This window comes from Lepisma saccharinum, chromosome 18 (assembly GCF_977018435.1).
Source record: "Lepisma saccharinum chromosome 18, izLepSacc3.1, whole genome shotgun sequence".
Taxonomy (NCBI): Eukaryota; Metazoa; Arthropoda; class Insecta; order Zygentoma; family Lepismatidae; genus Lepisma; species Lepisma saccharinum.
The window spans coordinates 3754401-3780067 of NC_139246.1; the positions used below are offsets into that span (position 1 = coordinate 3754401).

The 25667-nt window shown below is 40.1% G+C and overlaps 1 protein-coding gene across 1 annotated transcript in view; it reads left to right on the forward strand.

Annotated features, from left to right (window-relative positions):
* Nucleotides 1-7743: 7743 nt before the first annotated feature.
* LOC146002335 (SLIT and NTRK-like protein 2) overlaps nucleotides 7744-25667 on the forward strand; it is an 88109-nt gene continuing 70185 nt past the window's right edge. Inside the window, exon 1 of the mRNA XM_083140064.1 lies at nucleotides 7744-7818. The gene's annotated coding sequence lies outside the window, so the exon portion shown is untranslated. The remainder of the gene's footprint in view (nucleotides 7819-25667) is intronic.

Sequence of the window (25667 nt, forward strand, 5' to 3'; positions counted from 1 at the left end):
GTCTATCTTGCTGTCATGCTCGTCATTGGAACTTTCCTCTTTCATCGTCCAACTTCTATCTTCTATCAGAATCTTTGCTTCTTCTATCTTGTCTTCATTTGCATCTACTCTAGAAGATACTGCTTCTATTTGCGATTTATTTTCAACAATTTTTCTTTCCATACTGTTGGTTCTGTGTATATTCTCCTCTCTAAGTTTTGATACTTCTTCCTCGATCGTTCTATTTATATACACGCTTTTGTTTTCAATTAGCAGTGTTGTTTCTGCTATCTTCTTTTCCAATGATCTTCTATTTTCTACACATGTCTCGGTTATTTTCTCGTACATTTTCTTGCTTTCATTTCTTACTGCTTCTAATTTTCTACTATTTTCATCGAGCATTTCTTTCACTTCCTTCTTATTTTCTTTCACTTCTCTGTTGTTTTCTTCCATTCTCTGTGCGTTAACTTCCATTTGCATTGACATCTTTTGAAACAATTCTATTAAGTTTATTTCTTCTGTCTTCTTTTGTTTTTCTTTCAACTTTTCTTTCTTGCAGTTCTTACATACGTATCCTTCTTCCCTTTCGCTTATTGATATATATTTTTCCTTTCTTATTCCTTCGCACACGTAACATACTGGAATTATTAACTGGGACGTTTGATGAATCAGTTTCTAATTCAGAACTATTGCTTCTTGCTGCAAAATACAGGAATATCGAGTTCGTGTACGCACTAATGGAACACCACTCTTTTAGATTAGAACACTGCGGGGATGGAAAAAGTTTTATAGAGAAGACTCTCGAAATTTTCACCTCACGTTCTGACGTACAATGCATTCGTTTATTATCGAAGTATGGCATTTGTTTAAATGAAGCTCTGCTCAGCGTCTCAACATATGGTTCCGAGAATTGTATTGAATTGTTAATACTACTAGGAGCAGATGTTAAAATTACTTTGGTGAGAATGGATATACTGCAATTCACCATGCTGGCAGTTCAGGAAATGTTGAGTGTATCCAGACGTTAATGGAATATAATGTGGATTTGGAATGTAGAACAAATAATGGTGAAACACCTTTGCACTTATCAGCTGCCGGCGGTCATGTTGATTGCTGTGAGATATTTTTGAAGAACAATGCTTCTTCTTATGTCCTGGATAAGGAAGATCTTTACCCTTTGGACCGGGCTGCAATGGAACGGTGGCGACAATGCACACATCTTCTGCTTAAGCATACTTTGGTCGACGAAAGTAGAATGAAACGCTTGCACTACGCCGCTCAGTTTGGATTTCTTGATATTCTGGAGGATATGACTATTAGTGAGGAGGAACTAGATTCTGAAAATGATGAGAATAACACGGTTTTACACGTTGCAGCAGAACATGTATTTACAGATGTGATTAAGTTTCTTTTGTCCAAAGGTGCATACGTGGACGTCCAAGGCTACTATAAGAGTAGTCCCTTGTTCCTTGCTGTTCGAGGAGGACATACAGAGTGCGCCGATATATTGATTGCAAATGGGGCTAATGTCAATTTCATTAACGTGAACAAGTGGATTCCTTTACATTGGGCATCAGATAAAGGCCATGTTGACTGTGTTTCTTTGCTTTTGGAGAAAGGGGCTGCAATCAATATCATTGCAGGTAGTGGTTACACACCATTGTTCTCAGCGATTGTTAAGGGACACGTTGCCTGCACGAAAGTTCTCATAGATCACGGGGCCGATGTGAACTATACCAAGGGTCTACAATGGTCGCCTCTTCACAAGGTTTGCTACTTAGCAGATCTTGAGCTCGTTGAACTCTTGTTGTCTCGTGGTGCTAAAGTAGACCAAGAAACCATAGACGGGCATACTGCCTTGTCGATCGCTGCAAAATGGGGACACGTTGATTGTCTTGAAGCAGTGATCAACCATGGAGGAGACTGCAATCACAGAGACAAAAAGGGTCAAACGCCTTTGCATTTGGCAGCCGAAGTAGGTAACGAGAAGTGCATTTCGCTTCTTCTTGAGAAAGGAGCTGAGGTCGACGCTAAAGAAAATAACTTTCTAACGTCATTAATGTTAGCCGCAGAACGCGGACACGATGGATCCTTGATCAAACTGTTAAAGTATTCAGCTGACGTTAATGCAACAGATCAGGACGGTTATTTCCCACTGCATTACGCCGTGATAGGAGGGAATTTGAATTGCGTGAAGCAGCTAATTCATTATGGAGCACAGGTTAATACCGTGTCCAGTAATGAAACTTCTCCGTTGCATCTGGCTGCTGAGAATGGGCATGAAAAGCGTGTAGAGATGTTGATTTTATATGGCTGTGAAATCAATATTGTCACAGATCAACATGAATCTGCATTACACAAGGTTGTTCGGGGGAAGAAAACCAAGTTGGAAGACGAGCTCCAAAACTCCGTAGATGATCCTAGGACCGATGTATCAGCAACAAATGAGGAACCAGTTAAAAAGCGTGGAAGATGTCTGTTACTGCTGTTGGAAGCAAACTGTGACATTAGTGTAGTAGACAAAGAAGTCAGAACAGTTTTGCACTTGGCTGTCATGAATAATTTACTGGATTCTGTTCTATTGTTACTAGAGAAAGGATCAAACGTTAACTGTGTGGATTCTCATGGTAAAATATCACTACATTATGCCGCTGAGAACGGTAATGTGGGATGCGTTCAAGTATTGCTTCAGTTCGAAGCAAGGGTCAAGATGGGATGCAAGCTTTGCATCTTGCTGCAAAGAAGAAAGGCAACAATGAAGTAATTGACATCCTGATAGAAAATGGAGTTGATCTTAATCCGGAAAAATTGTGTTCTGTTAAGTGTCCGACTCATATTGCAGCCGAAAGACGCCATCTCAGTAACTTCGAATCACTCGCAATTCGTGGTAACTGTGTTAATTGCAAAAATGCGAGAGGTCAAACTCTGCTATACTTTGCAGTTGATTATAGTCGGCATGGTATAATGAATACTTTGCTATCAAAAGGGGCTGAGTTGAATATTAAAACTAATGCTGGTTTCACAGCTCTTCACAGTGCAGCATTGAAAGGATGTGACATTTGTGTTAACATGCTATTGAAAAAAGGAGCATCCACTAATGTTACTGACTGGAATGGAAAAAATCCTTTAGATTACGGTAGTGAATCAGGAAACAAAAAGTGCATTAAGTTATTACACAAATATAAACAACAGATAAATTCAAGTTCATTGAACTAACATTAATTTAATCCGAAGCGATCGGTGACTTGATTCTTCAGCTGCGTACTTGGCTAATGCGTCTGCTATGTGGTTCCCTTCTATGGATGTATGCCCAGGAGCCCAGAACGAAATAAATACTGTATCCTGAGTTGGTTAGTTTGTGATACAACATTTTTATGTTAACAATGTACCAGTCTACATAGTAATCAGCTGTTATCGATCCCAGGGAGTGTAAGACTGACGCTGAATCAGTGGCGATCACTACCCTCTTGAGGTTTTTCTCCTGTATATACAACAATGCTTGACGAATAGCAAACGCTTCCGCCGTGAATATTGAAAATTCTGCTAGTAATGGGTAGATTTTGTATTCCATTAGATTATTGCAATATATTGCAGCTCCAGTGTTACCAGTTGCGGACTTTGATGCATCTGTATGTACTATGTAAAAATCTTCATGCACTACAGAGTGCACATATTCCATGAATGTTATTCACCATACTTAGCATTTCCGTTCGTGTATCTTTATATGGATATGGAGGAAACTGAACGGGAAGTATTGTTGCTAATTTAAAATAGTCTGTCGTAAAGCACGGAGACGTTGAAAATCTAATAACTTTCGGTATGAAATCCTTAATCTACTTGTATGCTGATTTAATTTATATTTAGTTGTACGGTTTGATGACATTAAGGCTTGTAAAAGTGATAATTTTGGTATTATCTGACTGGATATAGAAGACATATTTTTCATTAAGAATTTTCTCGCAAGATATTGTGCCCGTAGATGAAGTGGTGATTTTCCTACTTCAACAAACGTAGCATGTTTCTGTGTTCCTTTCCATATACCAAAGATTCTACATAAACTATGATATTGTAGAGCCATATTCTAATCTTGAGTTTAGCATTTCCTTGTGAACAATGTGGAGTAGTCTAGGATCTGCTCCCCACTTTTTCTTGACTGTGAGACATTTTATAATGTTAAACGTTTTAAGCACCTATTCTTCCATGTGTTCTACTTGGGCTTTCCATTTCAATTTATCATCCAACATAATACCAAGAAATTTGTGTGTCCTAGTTTGTTTTATGTGTGATCCATTAATGTCTAACACAACTGGAATTTGTAATCTTTTTCTATGGAACACAATTACAGATGATTTTTCTACGTTAATGTTTATGCCATTGTTATCACACCATGTTCATAATTCTTTTAAAGCCGTTGTGTTTTCTCTATACCATCAGATAGATTCTTGCTGCTTTTGTATATAACAATATCATCTGCATATTGCAATAATCTAGCATACTTCAATACTTGTTTACCAAGATCATAAGTATACAAATTAAATAATGTTGGACTTAACACCGCACCTTGCGGAAGTCCTTGACTAGTTGTGCGAGCATTCGGAAGTTGATGACCGTAACGAACATAAATTTTTCTCTGTAGTAACAATCCAACTATACTTTTAATAAGTTGCTTAGTAAGATTGATATTTTTTAGTTTTTTAACAAGCAAATCTATAAGGACTGCATCATATGCATAGAAAGATCCAGAAAAACAACTATATAAAATTTGCGACGAACAATTGGCAACCATATGTCTAAAATAAGTGTAGTCAAAACATCTATTGTCCCCATTTCTCTTCTGAATCCAATTTGATATTCTGGTAATATATTGTTATATTTAATCCACCAAGTAATTCTATTAAATATAAGATGTTCATACATTTTTGATAAGCTTGACGCTAGTGCTATTGGCCGATAATTTTTAGAACATCCTGGTGTTTTTCCTGGTTTAAGGATTGGAATTATGTTTTGAGTTTTCTTTTAATTCTTGAAGCTCTTATTGGGTCAAATAAAGTGCACGACCATGGTGATGGACAATTTGCAGGAAAATACTCATGGATCCATTAGGTAGATATGCATATTGTGTACACAAATTGTTTCTGACAATTATTTTTAAGTTTATATATTTGTATGCCTAAATATACTGCACTACGTTCGTATTATACTACATGTAAATTTATACTTTTTGAATACAGAACATCCACGAGTAAATAATATTATTTCATCTGAACTAAATGTATGCATCTGTTGTGAATTTTTAAACATGGGATTCGATGTAACGATTTCCATTGTCCGTTATTTTGAATCTTGTGACTTATTTAGTTATGTGTTTTGCATAATAAACATTGTAAGATTATATTATTTGCATTATTTTTGTGGAAGACCTGCTTTGGTTAACGCGGCAAAAATTATTATTGTTCATTGCTTAGTTGTAAAGCTGTTTTCTTTTTCAACTACAGTTCGGTAATATTTTGGAGACACTTTGTATCCGTATTCCAATACGTGCACACTAGTATCAATATATATCATCTTCCACATTTATTATTATTATCGAAACTTTCAGCACGACTCCAAATCTCCGTCAGTTTCTGAGAAGCCAAGCAAAGGTCATTTGCCTTGCCCACAAAAGGCGACGGCTATATTTACGCTTTCTCTCCCAGAAGCCCTTTGTCTCCCCAACGTGAAATATTTCCATTCTTCCCTGCAACCAACCCCCTCCTCCACGTCAGCCAATAGAAAGTGGACATGGACAAAAAACCCTAATCCAACGGTGAATTTTGGCGGTTCAGTGTGCGTCTATAAGCTAGACAGAGGACATCGGTGTTGAGAATGCAAGTGAAGAGTCGGAGTTGAGAATTCAAGTGACAAGTGTGTGTCTAGAACTTGTGCCGGACAGCCTGTTGTCGAGAAGCTGCGATAGAAGTGTTGAGGATTTGCCTTAACAAGTCTTTGTCGAGAGGTTGCGCTGAAAGTCCCTGTAAAAATGGTTATACTGAACATCCTGTCTCTAGAAGTCAGTGTCCGTCAATGCTGAGGGCATAGCATTTAACACATTTTTGCGATGAACGGGATAGTTTCCTTCAGAAGATAAACTATATTTTTTTACATATAAAAGTATATATGTACTAACTGGTCAGTGTACAGAAGACGGATGTGAACTGTGACGTGTGCTTCCGCGGCCTGATACATATGTAGGAATCGTCACCGGAGGACAGTGTGATTGACACCACGGACAGTTGGAAGATCCAGGTTCCCTAACGACAGACAATGGAGACATCAATACACAAGCGCCAGGACATCGGAGTAAGTGTGACCGAAATTGAAATTAAGGTGTGGACTTGCAGTTCTCATATCATGTAGAGATTCTCAACATAATACATATTCACATCTCACAGTCCACCAATTAAACCGCTATAATTTCATATGCAACCCCATCCTTTTCCCCAATCTCAATAGTATTTTTCTATTTGTTTATGTGCACCGTGCAGGTACAGCCGGGCATCGAACCCTGGACGGCTTGGTCCCCAACCGCCTATTGTTCGGCTTCAACCAAGCGGCCCAGGGGGAAAAGAGCTAGCCTGTACAGGCAGGAATATATTTACGTATAAATTTGAATTTGCATCAATACACATTACGTGCAGCTTGTATCTTGTTATAGTTTCTTCAATCTGTAATTTCAATGACATCATTGGAAAATAATTATTATTTCTGCTATAGACATATAATTTATATTGACAGATGTAATTGTCACTTTTAAAAAAGTAAAGCTTTTCTCTGTGCATTGCATCGTGTCATTAAGGCACATGGGAGAGACGGATGTGGGCCCCCACAACATCTCGATGTCTACCATGGTGGAGGTGATGTGATCAACATCAAGATTCGAGTACTTTTGTACCTGAGAGTATGGTAACATCTCTTATAAGAGTGTGTGAGCACAAGAAAAATTTAAAATTTCCTTCTTGATATTAGTCCTCCAGGCAGTGATGAATTCCGGGGGTGGGCCTGGGGGGATCCCCCTCCGGAAATAGAACCTCCCCATAACAGGTAAGAAATTTGTGTACCATGTTCACTTTAATTTAACTTAGAACATACTGATTCAGTCCTCTTTATAATGAAAAGTCAAAATATTGAACGGATTTATATTATAGTCGATTTTGATAAGTGCTAACTAATAATAAAATTCAATTTTATTCAAACTCAACAGTGGACACGTATAGAGCGGCAGAGCTGGTGTAACATAAGCTTCTCTTGTGTAACAAATTTCAACTTCTTGCAGCTATTTTAACGGTTAGTCAGTCAACAGTTTGCTGTGGAAAGGTGGTAACTGGCTTGTGCAATCTTTTCAAAATTTACGCTTCATTTAATTTAATTACGTATTAGAGGCAACGTGTAGTTTATAAACATTAGTATTGTTTTTATTATTATTATAATTTCATGTCCATGACATGAAATTAATTCAAAATTTGTTATCTCTTTCTGAGGAAAGAGGATGGATTCAAGTCTGCCTCCACGAAATCAAACCCTGGTCTCCCAAGTGACAGCCAGACGCCAGACGCCAGACATCAGTGACTCCCTTAATCGCAATCGTACAGTATTAACAATTCTAGTTTTGAATGTGCCTTTATTGAAGAACAGATAACTAGAGTTTGCGAAGATAAGCTGCAGAGATTAGATATTGGAAGACAAAATACATTGTTTCCTCGTCAAAATGGCTGACAAGTTAGTGTAGTTAGAAATGCATTCGTTGACATAGCTTCTACGGAATACAACCTGGCTAATGGGAAAGTTACCTATCTACAACAGGTAAGGGGTAAAACACAAATATCATGTTTTTTGTAATTTGCGTCCATGTGAATATTACAATACTTTTACATTTTGCAATTACGTAGTATGTGTTTAAGGCAAATATGTTGTGATTATTAAATAAATTTGGTTATACATGTGTACTCCTCACAAAACTTTGGAATATTGTTATATTAGGCGATAGATTTTGACTGATTGATTGATTTGGTGTTCTTAAGTCTACTTGATGCACAGTAAAGCTAATCGGGACTGAACCTGAGGTTTAAAGTGGGATCCAAACCTCTATGTGCCTCCACCGGGGATCGATACCTGGACCCCTTGAATACATAGCGACGACGATTAGACGATAGGTGATAGACAAGATGGCATATGTCAGCGAAAACACGAGAACGTGCAGTAGACATATACAATGTGTTGTTGAATTCCAAGATCTTGCCTATCAACGTATTACCTAATGCAACAATATTCCAAACTTTTTTGTGAGGAGTGTATATACACTCACAGACACACATAATACATGCGGTAATTGTATCGTATTCGAAATCAAAATTTTTTTATTGTGTGTGAATTTAAATTTTACCTTTGGAAGGGAGTGATAACGATTTCTGGTTGGGTACGTAATGATTGATGTAATTGGTTTTCATTTATGTCTCTTTTCTACCCTTTCGGCTAATCGCAATAATGGTGGTAAGATGAACTTGATGAAGAGACAGTCACGAACACTATTGACAAGACAGGGTGATTCTTTATGTAGTTTACAACTTCAATAATTTATAATTATTTATTGGAACCACATACAGACTTGGTTTATATGTCATTATGCAGCAAAACACTTCAAGTTTTTTATTAGAAATCTGTTATGGTTCAATGTGTGCACCGTTGGTCATCCTGGACACATCCCAACGAAAGTCTATTTCCTGCCAAACATTAACCAGCATTTCAGGGGTAACATTAGCGATGGCTGTTGTGATGCGATCTTGAAGTTCATGAAGATTATGAGGTAGGGTAGAGGTGTACACCCTATCTTTCACAAACCCCCACAAAAAAAGTCGAGTGGAGTGTTTCTTCGAACCAGAAGACGCACTTAGTGAAAGCCATTTTCAACGATAGACCGCTGGCGCCGCATGTGATCAACTCCGCAACTACACACTACGTGAGTCAAAACTTGAAGTGTTTTGCTGCATAATGACATATAAACCAAGTCAATATGTGGTTCCAATAAACAATTATAATTTATTGAAGTTGTAAACTACATAAAGAATCACCCTGTACAAAACAAACCGCTACATAGATAATGCCTGTGATTCCAGACGCCAGAGCTTCGATAGTCTGCAAAATGATGACGAGGGTGTCCTACGTGGAAGCAAGGTTGTCATTTGGGTGTCTACGGAAAGGGTAAACATGAAAATATTTAATTAAATTGATAAATGAATAATGAAGAAAAGAAAAATATAAAATTAAAATGAATTGGAAATAAATAAATATTACAAAGAAAAATAATAAAAGTCTAACAACAGCAAAACATACACGCTAACGCATTCTTCATAATAATAAGACGGTTTTAATGTTATGTTGATATATAGATTTCAGTGCTTACATATTTAAGCGAATTCAATTTGTGCCCAGGGTATGCTTGCTCTTTTGTACATTGGGGTCCATGAGTATTACCGTGTTCGTAACCCAATAAGAGCTTCAAAAATTAGAGGAAAACTGTTGACAACTTCTGCATCATCATACATAAAACTCCATCTCTTAAAAACACATATGATGGAAGAGAAAAATTAATTAAAATAGTCATGGACAATTTGCGCGGTAATACTCATGGATCCCACCGCACAAAGTATCTTTGTGTCAATTAAAAAGTATTTTAATTGCGTAGCAGAAAGTAATTAAAGTAAAGTATTCCGTGGAGCAATGGCCCTTTGAGAGCCAGGCCCTGGCAATTGGCTTTTAGTTGAGTGAAGCGTATTGTGTCCCATCAGTGGCGTACGCAGAGGGGGGAGCTGATGGGGCTACAGCCCATCCCGAAATTTTGAGAAAATAAAAATTCTGAAATGAAAGCAGTAAAGAATCCGCCTGAAAATGACCGCGATTTCAAATTTTCTCTTTGAACAAGACGAAGGTTGAAAGTTATAATACTTTCGGAGCTTTTCAATAGAAAATCGGGAATCTCTGGAGCAAGGAAACGAAAACAAGTTTCTGCACAAGTGATGACTCGAGAGGCTCGATCGGCGAACTTGGGAAATTGGAAGTGATGCACGGAGGCGGAACGCAGTTGCAGCTACCAGCCGTTTGCAGCAGCCCTCACTGCTTCGCTCCGCCCACTCGCTTTCTCCCCTTCTCTACCGTTATGCGCGACCTTACTCGACAATTATAAAATATCTAGAAGACCAGGAAAGAGAACCACTACTGCATACTATATTGATACAATATGGCTTCTCGGTGGACGAGGAAGTTTCGTGGTCGACTCATCAAAGGTATCAGGTCAGGGTGTAAGGGTCCCATTTTGAGTGTACCTTTATCAATTTCTTGTATTCATTATTCGTCTTGATTGCAGAATTGGCTAAAGGTAACAGAAGATAAACAATTGATACTAAGAAAATGTAAGGAAGTACCTGGGAGTGTATTTTCACTACCATAATGATCCACTTGAAAATGTCTTACTTTATGATGTAGCGTAATACGTGAGATTAAATTTAAAAAAAACGAATTACATTTCTCTTAATTTCAGGAGTATTGAAAGGCGTTGAAAAAAAGAAATTATGAGTGCTTTCCAGTTGTTGTACTTTTTAACTCTTGGCATGGGTTGCATATGCATTTCAAGTGGGCAAGGAGACTGTGAAGGAAGATGTGAATGTTTTAAAGAACATGGAAAACTAATAGCCAACTGCCAAGATTCAAATTTTCTTAAGATTCCCACTAAATTAAGTAACGATATTCAAGTACTCCACCTCGAGTTGAACAATGTACAGATCCTCTATAAAGATTGTTTTCTTGACGCTAATCTTGTACACATTGTTCACTTGTATCTCTCTGACAACATGATGGTAGAAGTGCAGCCTGGGGCCTTCAACGGTTTGGAAAATCTTGTCGAAGTTGATTTATCGAATAATTATTTGAAACGTTTAGATCCTGAAACCTTTGTCGCCAACAGCAGACTTACCACACTGTCCCTCAAATGGAACCGTGAATTGCAACTCGAAGCTGGAGTTCCATTGTTGCAAAGTACTAAATCTTTGACAAAGCTTGACTTAAGGAGACCAGAAAAAATAATTACTGTATCCTAAGTTGGTTAGTTTGTGATATAAAATTTTTATGTTAACAATGTACCAGTCTACATAGTAATCAGCTGTTATCGATCCCAGTGAGTGTAAGACTGACGCTGAATCAGTGGCGATCACTACCCTCTTGAGGTTTTTCTCCTGTATATACAACAATGCTTGACGAATAGCAAACGCTTCCGCCGTGAATATTGAAAATTCTGCTGGTAATGGGTAGATTTTGTATTCCATTAGATTATTGCAATATATTGCAGCTCCAGTGTTACCAGTTGCGAACTTTGATGCGTCTGTATATACTATGTAAAAATCTTCATGCACTACAGAGTGTACATATTCCATAAATATGTTATTCACTATACTTGGCATAGACGTTCGTGTATCTTTATCTGGATATGGAGGAAAGTGAACGGGAAGTATTGTTGCTAATTTAAAATAGTCTGTCGTAAAGCACGGAGACGTTGAAAATCTAATAACTTTCGGTATGAAATCCTTAATCGACTTGTATGCTGTGAATAAGATTGGAAGATTTAATTTATATTTAGCTGTACGGCTTGATGACATTAAGGCTTGTAAAAGTGATAATTTTGGTATTATCGGACTGGATATGGAAGACATCTTTTTCATTAAGAATTTTCTCGCAAGATATTGCGCCCGTAGATGAAATATTTGTTTCCTTCAATTCTGAATTGTGTAGCTAAATACCAGAGGGGGCCACTCCGCGACTTGAACGTTATTGGCTAGAGCTTGTGACGTCACCAAGCGGACACGAGCGGTAGAAAGCTATGCGTAGAATGTAGCAGATGGCCCATGAAACGCTGTGTTTTCATGCATCTTTTGATATTATACACCAAAGCTGTTAATTTAATTTGACAACAAGAGATCAAATACGCGATTGAAGAATACACTTATTCCGAAACAATGCATAGTTTATTTTTCAGACATTATTATGCATGATATCTTGTCCCTGTAGGCTGTAGTCCACTGCCGGCTTTTCTTTCCCACTAAGCTATTGCATTTATTTTAAATGTCTAATTCTAAGGAAAGTTGTCGTCCGGGCATATTCTGATATGAATTTTTACTGAATGTCCTGGAATTTCCCTTTAATAATTTTACGTTACTTTTCAGATTCTCCAGTTGATCGCCACGATGAGGATAGATTTGTTTTTGTTATTTAGCGTCTTCTTCCACTTTTGGCTAATCGCAACGAACAGGATGAGTGATGATTAGTTTAAATTGATGAATGGACACTCGCAGCAGGCACGTATCCAAGGAGGGGCTCGAGCACCCCGAAAGTTTTCGGTTTACACTAGATAAAATTAGGTTTTTGGTTTCTTGTGGTGTGAAATAAAATAATGTGACGATAATTTAAGGAGAGAAATAATTATCGAATCAATCACGTATGCAAGGTGGGAATCAGGGGGCTCCAGAACCCCCTTCAGGAAATTACGCTACATAAAATTAGGTTCATGGCTTCTTGAATAATGTGATGATAATTTGAAATAATTATCGAGGCAAGACACAGAATGTTCTATAACACTGTTATTGTTAATAGCGCGTTTCCAAGGTGGGATCAGGGGACTGGAGCCCCCCTTAAAAATTTTCAGTTTACACTACATAAAATTAGGTTTTTGTTTTCATGAATAGTGTGCCGATAATATAAGGAAAGAAATACTTACTAAGGCAACACGGAGAATGTTCTATAACCCTGTTGTTGATAATATTGCATTAAAACTTTTCTTGCGCTTTCGGTGTTGTCGCAGCACTATGCAAAGACTTGTCAGCATTTGGAAGCTACAAACGTAGCGCCACACGTAGGGCGATTCATTGTAATTTTTTAACCTCTGGAAAGCGCAAGAGGGAACGTTATTGAATAAGAGAAGGAGTCGAACTACTGGCAACATTAACGAATCGTTTTATCTGCGGAACGTTCTAGAAATTTTTCCAATGTTTAGCATTTAGGAATTAGGTAGTTTGTGCACTCCTTGATTCGTTAACATCGTATTTCTCCCTCTCGAATATTTACAGCGATAAGGATATGAGGGCTTGTGTAGCTGAAGCCATAAACCTTCGGGTTTAAGAATGCTGAAGAGTTAGTTACTTAAGGATAGATATAATGATGAGACTAATGAAAGAACATCTCTAACTCTCATGCAATTGTCGGAACTCCAATAAGGAACTAACAAACAGAAAGGAAACATAACGCTTCTTTAGTTTTTGAACGTCGTCCTATTATAAAAATCCACACCTGTTAGACCTATTTCGAAATAATTGATACGATTTACAGAGGCTAATAATTGAACACATTCAGCTGTAGCCTATATGCCAACAACAATCAAAAAACAATCTCACAGCCACTGAATACGTCCATCTACCAGGCATGCAACAGATTTCGTAGCAAGTTTGGCGACTCATGTTTGGCATATGACTTAGTATCGAATGATCAGTGACCCCTTGATTTCAGAACACATCGTAATAAAGTAATTGCGATCTAACCGAACTAGAAAATGTACTTGAATGTTGTACTTGTCCCAATGGAAGTTTATAATGAAAAATGGAAATTTTACTCTTTACGATTTCGGTCGAAATGCGTCTACCGTACTACAAAAATCTAAGGGGGGCACAGGGGGGGGCTTCAGCCCCCGCAGCCTGCCAGTAGAGCCGTCCCTGCTTGTAGTCAAGGGGTCCCGGGTTCCATACCCGGTGTAGCTACATAGTTGTTCGGATCCCACTTTAAACTGTAGGTCCAGTCCCAATTAGCCTTTCTGTGCAAAAAACACCAAGCAACACAAATATGAAATATTAAATCTAGTTTTTTTATTTTCATTTGGTTTATTTCACTTCACTTTTCTGCCACTTTTGGTTAATTGCGAAGATGGGGATGAGTCATGATGATAAAATTGATGAATGAACACTCACAAACATCCATACCCAGGCCTGGATTCGAACCTGGGACCCTTGGCGCCGTAGCGCGATGTACTAACCACTCTGCCACGGATGCCAGCTATTAAATCTACGTGGAAAGAGTTTCTGCAGTATGTTTGAGTTGGGTCAAACAAATTTCATAATGTGTATTCTCGCGACATGTATTCAAATGTGTACTAATACAGGGCTATAGCCTACCTACCGACTGCCGGCCTTACTTCCACCTGCCGAGGTGGGAGATAATCCAACCTGTTACTAGATGAGTGTGGTCAGCACGACGACTCCCCAGTCATGTTTGTAAGTTTCCATGACCGGATTACGCTACTCATTCGTAGCTCTCCAATTTCCTCAGAATGGTGGGTGGCCACCGGTCCCACATACAATCTGAAACCTCAGAAGGAAAGTTGTTACGCTTCCCCTAGGAGACTCGAACCTGCGCGTTCCGTAGCCAGAGCTCAAAGCATGACGTCTTAGACCAAACGGCCACGGTGTGCAACGAAATATGCACTAAGTTTTAAAAGCAAAAGTACCTTCTGCGCGTTGTATCATGCCATGAATGAATATAGGGTTTAAGATTCACAATCTCGACCATTTATAAAGGTGGTGTTAGTATCTCGTTCCGGGCCCCAAAATACTATTTTTTTTGACCCCTTGTGAACCTCAAAGCAGTTTTCATGCAAGGACGTTGCTGAGAAATTCCCTCTCGAGACCAACCACCCTGGGAACAGAATCCTCGTCTTCTGCTTGACAGTCAGATTATTTACCAACTGAACCAACGCGGCTTTTTAAAGCCCATATAAAAGAAATTAAAGAACAATTTCTCAACAAACGCACATAAAGTAAAGTAACACAGCTCAATTGTTAATTATTGTTCGCTACCTACGAGATTTTCAAAGTATTATTTTCGCGGGCGATGTTTCAACTCCAAAGCTAATAAAATCTTATCTTGCACTCAATATTCAATGAAGCAATACTTAGAAACTGAGTTCCGATTGTTTAATGGTCTTTGAAAGTTGCATACGTGATGATACGGAAGGCGAGTGTGAAAGTAAGCCCAGAGGCGCAACCAGGAATTTTTGTCTGGAGGGTGCAAGTACCAGAATAAACCCACCAATAATAATAATGATAATAATAACAACATTAATAATGACAATATTATTACTAGTGGTAGTAGTAGTAGTATCAAAGACGTTATTATCATCATAAATTACGCAAAAGGGGGCTAGATGTCTGTGCTAAAGCATTTGTTTGGAACAAACGATTTGAAATATTTTTTCAACACCATAAATTTTACATTAGCTAATAATTGAAAACAAGCACAAACTGTATTATTGAATGGCAGAAAATGAATGATAAATGCATGCCGAAGATATTGTTTTATACATATAACATGTATAACTTTCATGTACAACATATGTTTTACACATATGCAACATGGAGCGACATAAAATAAGAAAATACATATGCAAGATGCTAACACTAAGTTATGTACGTATTCAAAGTTTATTCAATACATATATACAAAACGTATTATTTACATACGTTACATTACAGAAAACAAATATATTGCGAGCGAAGGGAAAAAGAAAATTTTTAGATCCAATTTTTACAATTTAAAACAATATTGATTTTATAGGGAGCAAATAATATCACATGGCGCCAAGGCATTCCCTCTTTCCCAACTTTTTTTAAAATTTAGATCATTTGGCGTCCATGGCCGACTCCCGCCGCCCCCTATCTACGGCTCTGAACTTGACGAGACTGAGAAATGCAGGCACTGCAAGCGAAGCGAGCAAGAAAATTTTACGAAATGTATTTTTATTTGTATAAAATTTGAAATAGAAAGGGGCAATTGCTCCTCTGTGCCCCCTGCAGGTGCCTTTGGCTATCAATGTTTGCCCCTCCTAGAATTGACTTCCGTCGAAGGTTGGGGGGCAATGTCCCTGCCTCCACCTGTGGTTGCACCGCTGAGTAAGTCCGAAATTTGGAGGAACAAATTGAATCAATCCTGCTACAGCAACTTGTTTTTTTGAAGCAATGATCACTTAATTCCAGGAAATTTTCTTCTATTATTATTGCACGTGGCAAGAGCACAAACAGGCTGATTTTTATCTCATTCTACCGGCATTCAAAAAAGATGTGTATAAGTAAATAATCGACCCATTTATCTCAAGCTTCCGTATACGCTAACGAAGTAAGTTCCATTCTGTCCTCTTAATAACGTCATAGCGCGCACAGAATCATGGGAAAAAATCTCGGAACCTCGGGAATGGCATACCTTATAAAGGTACCTTGGCTAAATACATTATATTTCTCACAGATCACACACAGATGAATCAACTCCTGGTTCAAAAAGGTGCCTCAAACAAAGGTGACATCTACATAAGGAGTTTCAGCCCAGACACAATTACTTACGTATGTATTGGTAAACTCAAAACGAAAATATCTACATCGTGGTTGTTTTAATTAAATGTTTAGAGGTATAATAACATACAATTACTTAGAGAGTTTGCGGTTCTTGCTGTTCACCATGGAAACGGACGTTGCTAGGGAAATTAGAGAAAGGTTATTTTCACCCCGAAGACTACTGTAAGTGAATTATGCTAGACTTTTAGAATTTCAAAATATGAGCGTCAGAATTTATTACAGAGGCAAGGTAGGAATTTGAGGGAAATAAAGGAAGACAATAATTTTCCAATTACGTTTAAAACTGTGAAAATAACAAAATACCTAAATATTGCATTTTCAATTTAGTCGCTATTCAATTCGTTGATGCAAAACATCCAACTACTTATCTTGAAACGGTTATTATTTACTCAGTTCATTATGAAGAAAATATACAAAAATAGTTTGAATGTTTGTAAATTATTAGAGCCCATACACACATAAAATTACTTTCTATACTTTTCAAACTTATACATATGTTCCCCATCATCCAATACAACATACTGACATTTTCAAAGTCATTAAGATCTATGAAGAACCCCATCTATAACATGATTGCGCCCACAACGTGGCCGAATGTCATGCATGTGAGCATACAAGATGTGGCCAAATCCCACCACTGACTCACTGACATAAATGTTCTCCATGAAGGAAGCCCCGGAGGTGAGAAATGCCCGATTACGACCCCCCATGAAATCGTCCCAAAAGGCCGAGAAAAATAAAAAAAAAAATGCTCAAATAACCTTTTTTTAAGGGTGAAAATGACCTTCTTTCACGACCTTAGCAACCGTTGCCAGTAGTGCAATTTAGCCGGTTGAACGTCCTCTTGTGAGGAGCTGAAGTGAAGCGCAGTGTTGCCAACTCCTCACTTGAAAAAATCACCAAGGTTTTTTTTCTTGGTCTAACCTAACCTAAAGCAAAGAGCTGGCAACCTTGCTTGAGGTATTTTCTTGCAGTGTTGCCAACTCCTTACTCGAAAAAATCACCAAGGTTTTTTTTTCTTGGTCTAACCTAACCTCAAGCAAGGAGCTGGCAACTTTGCTTGAGGCTTGCCTTACAGTGCATAAAGCAAGGTTGCCAACCTACTGGTATTTTTACCATAGCTTTTTACAAAAAAAAAAGAGAGAGAGAGAGAGAGGGAAAAGTTAAACAACCGACAGCCTACCTACAGCTTTTTTTGGTCTAACCTAACCTAAAGCAAGGAGCTGGCAATCTTGCTTGAGGCTTGCCTTACAGTGCATAAAGCAAAGTTGCCAACCTACTGGTACTTTTACCATGGTTTTTTACAAAAGAGAGAGGGAAAAGTTAAACAACCGACAGCCCACCTACAGTTTTTTTTGGTCTAACCTAACCTAAAGCAAGGAGCTGGCAACCTTGCTTGAGGCTTGCCTTACAGTGCATAAAGCAAGGTTGCCAACCTACTGGTACTTTTACCATGGCTTTTTACAAAAGAGAGAGGGAAGAGTTAAACAGCCGACAGCCTACCTACAGCTTTTTTTTTTGTCTAACCTAACCTAAAGCAAGGGGCTGGCAATTTTGCTTGAGGTTTGCTTTACAGTGCATAAAGCAACCTTGCCAACCTACATATATTAAACAAAGAGAGCCGGCACTGCGAGAAAATAGAGAGATGGATGGATGGGAACACTACACGGGTTCAACGTCATCAAATAAAAATCGCCTTAATGGTTTTTTCTTGTAAGGCATGATCTCTATTTTCTCGCAGTGTTGCCAACTCCTACCTACATCTTTTTTTTTAGTTGGCAAGGGCTAGAGAGAGAGAAAAACTTATAGCTGGGAACAGTAATGAGCGAATGCGCCATATCGTAATTTTCCAACTCCGTATATCGTAACTTTTGTAAACCTCTCTCTCTCTCGGGGGAACGATGTGCCGCGCACACACACACACACACACGCACACACGCACGCACGCGCGCATATGTATTGTAACACAAACAAACAAACAAAATAATAATTGTTGTTTTTAGGATGCCTGGCCCCTATAACCTCGCCAGGGTGCGTGGTGCCCAGCCAAAAAAAATAAAAGGTTCTAATGGCTGCGGTTATCTACAACCGCACCTCTGTAGAGTTTCACGTGTTTTTTTTTTCCCCCAAACTTCCATGAAACCCTACAGAGGACCTCCGTAATGCATGCAACATGTACTAACGACTCTAGTGTTATTTGATGTTGTGATATTTTTGGATATAGAGTTTTATTGTGAGATAGATAAAAATAATTATGTTTATTATAATATTTTCTTGATGAAGATGGAGAATATGTGTGTGTTACAAATAAAGTTGCATGCTTTTTTTTTTAGTGTGTGTGTATGTGTTTTTGATGTTCGACAGCATCTGAAACGATAAAAAAATTTTATTGTTAATTTTCACGTGTAAAAACAACAACAAATTTTTTTGTGCAAATTCTGATTGTCTTGTGTTATAGTGCAAAAAAGATATTGTAACTGATAACTAATGAAATTGACATTTGTAACTGATCTGAACTAGTGAAATTTGTATTGTGCTATTGTAACTGATTGTGCTAGTCCAAAAAATTACTTATTGTGCAAGAAAAGATGTAAAAAACTTGTTAAAACTGCTCTGTGACCCTCTCGTTCTTCACGTCGTAGGCGAAGGACTTCTCTGCAATCAGGATGACGCTGCATAGGGTGTCCTCGGGCAAGGCATCGTGGAACTCGCAGACGACCTTGATGTTGGTTCGATCGTTGACCACAACCTTCTTCCTCTTAGATGTGTTGATGACGAACATCGGCCTGCGGATTTTGAACTCGCTGGGTGTGTAGTACATGTCCACGCTTCCCTCGGTCACGCGTTTGTAAGCTGTGTAAGCTTCGTAAAGTTTGAGGTAATCGTTTTTGGTCACGTCGAGGTTGTAATTCTCGCGCGGGAACACTTCGTTGCGTCCATTCTTCAGATAAACGTTCTTGATCTTGCAGTCGTCGAACTTGCTGGAATCTTTTTCCTGATTCTTGTCCCTCCCGGTCTGAAAGAGCACTACGACGAAATCTGGCATGTCGAACTGTATGTTGTTGAACTGCGTCGTCACGTCGAATTCCATGTGACTTCCCGACGCCATCTTCTGCACGCACTGGTAACCGTGAAAGTGAATCGGCACCTGCGGATTTTTGAAGATCTCCGCTTTGTACTAGAGGGCGTAGTTCGTTTCGTATTCCACCACCGGCATTCTCAATTCCATGCTCCGGATGACGCATTTCGCTGCTTCGGGTAAAGTGTTGGCTATCGGCGTGGTGCCGTCCGGACCCAAAGTAGCGTATCGCATCAGTGCGTCGTTATCGTTGGCCGCTCTTCGAAACGTGATCCTCAGTCCCCCCTTCCACATGATCTCCTTGTAGTCCGAGAAGAAACCAGGCAGCAGACGCATGGGAAAGAGCACCGTGTGACTTCTTGTTGATATTTTGGTCCCGGCTTCGAATCCCCCGGCCTGGTAGTACGCTGCGTCTGTTTTGGATAATTTCAACGTTCCCACTGCCGTCGACGTGATGCCTGGATAATCTATTCTGTCGATGACGGTGTTGTGTTTCCTCACCTCCACCTGCGAGAACAGGTGAGGCACGAAGTTGTCCACGAGTATCAAGTTTGCTGCTGCGGGAAACGCATCTCCGCTTTCTTTCTTCACCACGTCGAATTGAAGGTAGAGGTCCGCTCTGTGAGGATGAACAAACCCATCCCCTACGTCCACATCGTATTCGATCTCCCTGTTCGCTTCGTTCAGATTGGCGAACGTGCGACGGTTGGGAGGGAAAGATTGCAATTCGTAACTTTCGATTTGCTCCATTTTACATGTATGGTTATTTATTATACGTTGATCTCCACGATGGCCGTCGTAGTGGCACCTGCGAAATCCACCACGTCTCCTTTCTCGTTCGTCACCACCAACTCTATGTCGTCTATGCGGTTGCGACATACTGGAAAATAGATCGGCGAAGAGGGCGTGTAGATGATCGGTTCCATGAACTCGGAACTTGGTTTGAACGTGGCTATGATTCCCGTCTGCTTGTGACTTCCTAACAATCCGTCCGAAGATTTTGTGATCATGCCTTCCGCCACGTTGCAGTGTACGTTCAGAGTCTCTATGGCCAAGAATTTAGGAATGTTGGTTGCCACGTGCTTGATGCCAGCTTCGAGTTTGGTGTCGTTCTCGAAACCTAAAAGTTCTCCCATGGTGCCCAGGTCCACGGTCTCCGTCGCGGATAGGATTTCCACTCTGTGCGTGACCGAATTTTGAGAAAGGTATGTACCTTTGGGTAATTGAGCTTGCAAAGTGGAAAGATTATATTGGCCTGGCGTGACGACGATGTGTTCGCTTCCGACGCTAATTTTGTTGTTGTGCTGCGTAACGTTAGGTATGAGGTACATGCTGTAGAATGCACGCAGAGCCACGGATTTAGGATAGACGATGTCGTCGTGCAGCGTGAGTTTCAAGATTGAAGATTCGCTCGTGAGATGGAACACGCCCATCCTAGTGATGCTGTTTGAGGTTCCACAATGCTTTCTGGAAATCCTCGATCGTAGGGTTATTTATTTTAGAGAGAAACGCGAGCACGGAGAGGCAGAGATGACCGCAGTTCACGTCTCCGAAATTTTGAATGCGTTCGTCGTTGTAGTATATAGAGGTTTTGTTCGTTTTCAGATAATAGACTAAATTTGTAGGTGGAACACCTCCGAAAGAATCGAAAACGAATGCTTTATCATCATTTTTGTGGTAACATATCCAATGCGTGCCTGGATTTTCTTGACCGTCCAAGTTGACTACGCCGCATTCTCTTCTTTTGACGGTTGAAGGTAACGAGTCGGACATGAAAACTCCTCTGAAGTGTTTGATTTGTAACGGTTCGATCAGAGATCAATGTCTCGGTTGGTGAGTGCTTCTGTTTCTTTTTTTTAAACTTTTTCATCACGCCCTTCCCTTTTTTCTTCTCCATGGCCAGGTTGTGACGTTTCTGTTCTTCCAATTCCGCCTTGTTCTTCTTCGAGTCGATGACGGTTTTCGCGATGGCGGCACTTCCGCCGGCCAAACTTCCAACGGCCCCCAATGCTGCCAGGATGGCTGGGATGCTGAATATGAAACCTCCGATCTTTTGCTGTTTCCGCGAACGCTGCAATCTTTTCAATTGAGGTGTGCTGAGCAGCAATTTCATTCCGTGTCCTTTCGACAAGCAAGAACGTTTCTTCTCGCGTTGTTTCTTGGTGAGTAACCCATCGAGGGTACCTAGATTTTTTAGATTCGAATATGGTATCTGGTACACGACACCCTTGGGCTTCATGTTGATGCTCTATGTGTTATTTTCACGGTATGTTATTTATATATATATTCTGAGATTTTTTCTTGTGTAGTTTTTTACGGTATGTTATTTATATATTTTCAAGGCCTCGCAGTTGTTACACAAATTCTATTACGTACTTCGTTTTCTTGCCAAGAAGTTCTTTTGTCCCCTTGTACACGATTCGAGTTTTGTTCTCGATTAAAATAGATAGCTTCTCGTCGGATAACATGTTAGCGTATCGATCTGGTAAAAATAGACTGTATTGTGCGTTGAGCAACAGACGTACCTTGGGACCATACTGGGTAGAAACGATTGAACCGGAAGTTATGGTGTAAGGTTTGTCGACTTCCAATTCCTGAATTTTTACATACTCGACTGACAAATTTAGCATTTGTTTTAATGCTTGGAGATCACTTATTTTTTCAGTCGTCATATCAAAAAAATTTCAGTGTTAGAGAGAAATTTAATTGTTTTTTCACGATGTGTGTTATTTATATATACCGAAGATTATTTTTTTTCACGATGTGTGTTATTTATATATCAAGTTTTTTTTTGACACGTATATATATTATTATTTTTTAACAGAGGAAGAAAGTCCGTGCTTCGGAAAACGCGACGATGTGCGTAATGATATCTTCCGTCTCCTGCATAGACTTGTACCAATCATCAGTATACCATCTTCTTCCCTGCCTTGCCTCGTGCAATTCATCTAACCTCTCGTTTAATTTTTCCCCTGCAGCCGAAAGCAGAATGTTGAGATCACCGCACCTCAGGCCGCTGATCTCCCGAAGATGGTTCTTGAGAACCATTTCACAAGGGATGCGAAATTCCGGCGTTGTTCTTGCTATGATCACAAGTTTATTAACATCTCCGTTAACTACCTTTTTGAATATTTTAGATAGTAGTTCGTACGGCAAATCAGTTATGCAAGCCATGTTGTTTTTTTTTCACTGTATGTTATTTATATACCCCACCCCAATTTTTGTTTCGTGTTCATGGCGATGGTGGTACCCAGTGCGGCGACCCGTTCACCCAGCGATGCGTCTCTGCTCACGAACCTTTCGAAAGCTGCGTGCTCTAACTTTCTGTCTGCTTCGTGACGTGCGTCCAGATCCGTCTGCGTGGTGTTGTAGGCGATGTCGTGATCTTTGCATGCGGCGTCCAACGGATTCACACCCTTGTCTCCTCTCTCCAATCTTTTCTCGAGTTTGGTACCCGGTCCGCAGTACTGGTAGCCAGGTAGATGCATCTCGAAAGGTAACTTGTTGATGATGTCGTTCACGAGTCCTTTTCCTTCGGCCACGTTCCAGAATTTCGGGGGCAGCGTGTTGATGATTTTGATCAGGTAACCTATACCCTTGTCGTCGTTCACGATGAAGTTGGAAAGTTTCGTGCTGATCATGTCCACGATGCCAACCTTCTCGTTGTAGAAATTACGGTTGCCTGCATTCTCTTCGCCGGCTATCACCAACAATCGGTCCACGAGTTTCCTCACGTCGTCCACCCAAACGAATTCTTTGGGTAACGTGTTGTAGCGTTTGACGCCGCTGCCTGTTTTGACCTGGTTCCAAATCGGTTTGATGAGATTCCTGTACTTCTCGCCGCTGCTCGATTTCACCCTATTCTGCGAGGCGTCGTTGTTCTGGTACAAGGCATCCGTCATGATCAGAATTTCCTTGTAACTTTGGTAATCTTCGTCGGTGTAATCTTTCGGCTGCTTTTTGGCGACGAGTTCCCACAGTCCCACCGTACCCGGATACCTGTTCCAACTATCCTTGTCGCCTAAATTAACTTTAATGTCGTTGCCTTCGAAGGTTACCTTCGATTTCCCAATCTTCCACACCACACCGCCGCCTTCGTTGGTTTCCATGCTGGGATACAATCCGAACACTTCATCCTTGTCGAATTTCCCCGTGCTCAGGTAGTCTCGTGCCAAAGGTCCCAACTCGATCTTATCCGAAGACGACGTGCTGCCTATGGCTCGGCGTCGTGTCGGTACGTCCTTCAGTTCGAACGGCGTCGAAGAAATGCTCGAAATGGGCGTGGGTACGGCGTAACTTTTAGCTGCGAGCGGTACGAGTTCGTTGATCAAATTTTTATTTTGTTCCGTGACATTTTTAATTTCTTTACCTAGACTGCTGATGGCATCGATCACGGGTTGATCCTGACGTTTCTTCTCTTCGTAGAATCCGCGATTCTCGGATTTCCAACCTTTGAAGCGTTTCGCGAGGTAATCGCGAAGCTTGAGATTTTCGTCTTCGATTTTCCGTTTCGTCATGACGTTATTTATACACGTCGTTTCTCACAACGTTGCAACGTTTAGAAAGTCGTTGATTTTGTTTCTGTATTTTCCGTCGTTGGGTTTTCTCGTCATGTCGATCGTCACGAATCCGAAATCGTCAGCGTTCCAGCAAGTAGAGCAGCGTTCCGAAAATTGATTGTAGTTCATGTCTCCGCCTACGTAGTCATCGTACGCGTGCTTGAGGTTGGTGTGATCTTGACGAAACAAACATATGAAATTAGCGTTGTCGCGTACTAACTGTTTTGGAATTTTGGAAAACGTTTGAGCTAGGTAGAAGCAATCCATTTCTTTGTGACGACCTTGCGTGAAAAAGTTGCGAATTTCATTTTGATTTTCCAGGATGGCGTCGTCGAACACAACGACTGAATTTTCACGACAATCGTCGAGTGGTTTTATTTCCGAGGCGAATGTTGCAATGTCCAGACCATCGTACAGTTTCATCAGTTGCTGGTATTTGGATTGCTCCAAACTTTTCGAGAACACGTACAGGTGCCTGTTCTTCCAATTTAACCAATTCGGTGCGAGGAGAAAATTGTCCACGAGCAGTGTCGTTTTCCCACACCCCGAAGGACCTACGATCAGACAGCGGATGCTGTCGGGAAGCAACTCGCCGTTCTTTTTTTTTCTCGTTTGACTTTCCGGATCCGGTAGACGCTTCACCACGTTCCACGTACTCACAAGATCACTTCGTTCGCGTCGATCCAACTCTTTTCCGGAAGTCCCAGCCATTTGACAAACAGTTTGTCACCTTTCCTACGCAATACTTTCTCGATGAGGTACGTGTCGGGGTGTTTCGTTTTAGAGAGTTCCTCTTCGTAAAATCTTCCTTTCAAAATCTCGCCGCTACTATCTTTTATTATATACGTGTGTCGGTTTCCAGGTAGAACTCGAACCACCGTAAAGAGTTCTGTGCTCCAATTTTTTGTGAATCCCTTCTCGAAGGTGCGTTTGAATTTGCTGATCCTCACCTGGTCTCCAATTTTGTATTTAGCTTTTTTTGTCGTGGGAGTGTACTTTGGACAGTAAACTGTAGAAATTAAACGCTGCTCGTCAGACTTGGTAACGTCGGCTGGCTTCATGCCTATCGTTCTGTGTACCGTGTGATTATAGGTGTCGACGAGTTCCGGCAGGATGTCGACCCATTTGTAATTTCCCCGAAGCGTGAATCGTTTCCACATGTGTGTTTTCAAGGTTCGATTGAATCTTTCCACGATGCTGGCTTTGATGTGACTGAAGCTCGAATAATGTCGAATCTTGTGTTTTTGAATAAACTTTTGGAATACGGCGTTGTAAAATTCTTTACCGTTGTCCGTTTGCAGAAACCGTGGTCGTCTGCCACCGCTTTCGCGAAAAATTGTCTTGAATGCTTCCGTGACGCACGTTCCCGTTTTCGCCTTCAAAGGTAGAGCCCATGCGAATTTCGAAAACGTGTCTATGACGGTGAGAAGGTACTTGTTGCCCTTGTTCAATTTATGTACGTTTTTCAAATTGCCGCTACTCATCTCCACGAGATCGCTTTGCCAGAGGTCGTCGATGCCCTTGGTTACCACAGCCAAACGTTCGTAGTTACGGCGTGCAGGTTTATGCAATTCTTCGACG